The sequence below is a fragment of the Cupressus sempervirens genome, chromosome 8 (genome assembly GCF_028749045.1).
Source record: "Cupressus sempervirens isolate cs-2001-9-10 chromosome 8, ASM2874904v1, whole genome shotgun sequence".
NCBI classification, from domain to species: domain Eukaryota; kingdom Viridiplantae; phylum Streptophyta; class Pinopsida; order Cupressales; family Cupressaceae; genus Cupressus; species Cupressus sempervirens.
The window spans coordinates 278,014,062-278,017,402 of NC_143125.1; the positions used below are offsets into that span (position 1 = coordinate 278,014,062).

General features: G+C 36.1%; 1 pseudogene; it reads left to right on the plus strand.

The window, feature by feature from the left end:
• Positions 1–503: 503 nt before the first annotated feature.
• Positions 504–2,189, plus strand: LOC149542516 (pumilio homolog 12-like; annotated as a pseudogene).
• The last annotated feature ends 1,152 nt before the right edge of the window (positions 2,190–3,341 follow it).

Genomic DNA, 3,341 nt, shown 5'->3' on the forward strand with positions numbered 1-3,341 from the left:
TATAGATTTATACTCTCCTCATGACAATGAACCAGCATCCCAATTTTTGTGCCCCCAAGTGTCCATTTACCCTATTTTTAAAGCTAAAACTAAATGTGTTTTATTGTTTGCTGACATGTTTTCTTGCAGGCATTTTTGAAAGAACAACTTTGATAGTTAATATATTTTGACTCAGAATTCATCATGAAACAAGATTCGACAAGGTAAGAGTATGCGAAACAGAGAATTAGTATGTCTGATTTTAGAGCCCGGTCAAGTGTTTTTATCAATTTTTAAGGCCAGTCAAAGGACCTCCTAACACAAAATTGATAGTTTGCAAAAAGAAGTAAAATGAGCTTCAAATTCACTTTCAGCGGTCAAATTTGTTTTAAAATAGTGCTAGAGGGTGAATGAGTTACTTTTGCAAGTTAGTTATTCAAAAACAAAAAAAAATTAGCTGGACCCACTTTGAGGCTTGATTAATTTTTGCCAGATTGATAAGATGAAGAGTAAATTGCTCAATAATGAATTCTGAGAAAATGAGGGAGTTCCCTTCAAGAAACCAATTAGAGTTAGAGCTTGAAGGATTGCAACAAAAGGTTGATAAATATGAAGAGGCTCTTACTTCTACTAAAGAGGAGTTTCGTCATGTGGAAAATGAATCTACAATAGAAGAACAAACTTTTTAAGGATTATGGCTTGTCCACTCAAACCCACCTTAGGCAAAAAGATGAAATTCAAGGTCTTGTTTGTGAAAGAAAAAGAAAAATGAAGATGAGTTTCAATGTTCAAAATAGAAGACTTGGATTATTATGTTCTAAATTGTACCCAATTGTAGAGAAATGACGTGCCACCTATTCTTATAGTTCTATTTGTTGGCACTATTCTTTTCTCATAACATTCACTAGAATGTTGATGCTTTCTACCATACGCCTTTCTCCATAGAAGCAACCATTCCACAAATTTAGTTAGAATTCAAGGCAAGCAGGCTTAACTCCAAGAGCCTTATACAATTTTATCTCCATCACATCCAAAAAACTTAATCCCTAACTCCATGATATTATTGAAGTGAATCCTGATGTTCTCCTACTAGCTAAGAGAGAAGATGTAGAGAGGCTAAAAGTAGGAGCAATTCTTAGTGCTCTCCATGGAATCCTTGTACTTATCAAGGACAAAATTGCTTGCAAGGAACCTGTTTACCCATTATTTCCCCCTTTCTGATCAAAGGGCTAGAAAGGTTTGTATGGTCAAACATTTGTAAATGGACAACATTCTTTTGGTATGGTTGTTGGGTCTTTTTAGTTGGATATTTGAGAAAATTCCAAAGGAGTACCTTCTAGAATTCTAGAGTCAAAACTAATGATCAAGGTCATACCTAATGCTCAGAAAAAACTAAATATAATTCATTAGAAGAAGTACATGGCTGCATATATCTCATAGAAAAGGATCAACACGATTGTTATTTTCTCCAAAAGAAGTTTGAAGAAGGATGCACCTAGAATGTGCACACAAATTTTGTGGAGATCATTGATCACATAATTGAACTCATGATTGATCCATTTGGTAATTATCTTGTTCAAAAGCTTTTAGAAGTGTGTAATGAGGATTACAGATTGCAAATTCTCCTTGCAGTGACTAGGAAGCCTGGCAAGCTTGTAAACATATCACTAAACATGCATGGGACATGGGTTGTATAGAGATTGATAGAAACCCTACAAACTCCAGAACAAATTTCACTGGTTATAAAATCTCTTAAATCAGGTGTTGTTACTCTGATAAAGGATTTAAATGGAAATCATGTTGCACAGTGTTGTCTATAGTGCCTCAGTGATAAAGATAATTAGTTTCTTTTTGATGTTGTAGCAAAACATTATGTTGAAATTGCAACACATTGGCATGGATGTTGTGTTCTCCAATAGTGTATTGATCACTCTGATGGATTGCAACACAATTTTTTAGTGTCAAAAATAGCTTCAAATGCACTTGTGCTATCTCAAGATCACTTTGGAAATTATGTTGTCTAGTATATTTTGGAATTTGGACTCCCATGGGTAACTATGAAGGTCATTGCTCAACTTATAGGTCACTATGCATTTCTTTCAATGCAAAATTTCAGTAGTAATGTTGTGGAGAAATAACTTAAGGAAGGTAAAGAAGAGCGCCATGTTAAAAGGATAACCGCAGACTTCTTCATGTTGTTTATCATGTGAACAATTTGGAAAAAACCATCACACTTTACACAGAGTGCTTGGGGATGAAGCTTTTGCAAAAGCAAGACATTCTTGAAGAAAGATACACAATTGCTATGAAGTGGAGAGACCAGACCCTAAAAAATTTCACATAAGTAGTGGTAGTTTAAAAGAGAAGTTGTAGGAGTGAATAGAAAAAAAATAAAAATAGGTGCATAGTCCCACATTCACCATTAATCACAACTCCTATGCATATAAATATAACAATACACTATTAGCCTTGTGGCTTAAGAGAGTGGGCTTTTGGAAGCAGCGTGCCACATGTGGTGGGGCCTATCGATGGCCAGCTCAAGGCATTAAATGCATAATTTTGAACAAATATGAGCATGGGATGATGTGACAAGATCAAAGGTAGGAGGAACAATATTGTGCCATGTGGCACATCCTGTGGTTGGCACATTCCCGCAATAAGAAGTTACTTGACAGTTAAGGAATGTGGGCAAGCGCTCGAGCACCACATGGAAGTGGGCCTAGGCTAGTAATGAGGTGGCACAACTCATCAGCATAAATGTGGACCTTTGAATGAATAGAAAAGTGACACATGGAATCCATTAGATGAGTCCTAAAGTGACAAGTGGCAGCGGGGAGATTAGTAGGAGCTTGAGATGGAGCCGTCAGATTTTGCCTCGTGGTGAGATCCAACAGCTGGCGCTTGCCCACAATATGGAGTTTCTCAATGGTTAAATAATGTATGCAAGCACCAAGATGCCACTTAGTAGTAGGTCCAGCCTATGATGACATGGCACTAGTGGCAGAGGTTGACCAATCAGAGGTTCCCATGTGGTAGCTGGTCAAACCAAGTTTGACTCGAGATCAAAGGATAAGGGAAAATTCAAGAGTGGTAAACAAGAATTTTTAAATATTTTCTCAAAGAAAAAAATGCATGTATAGACTTTTAAATGCAAAAGGGTATATTTACTAAAGTTTAAACTTTAGAGTTTTTTAAATTTTTGAAAATTTAAAAGTTGCAAACTAGGGGCCATGCAGAGGGGGTATTTTTTCAAATCAACTTTCAAGGGGTTTCCTATAGGTGAATATAGCAGTATTATATATCACTAGAATCAGGAGAAGATAGATTTTCTAATTGTGAGGTTAGTTTTTGCATAGGAATTC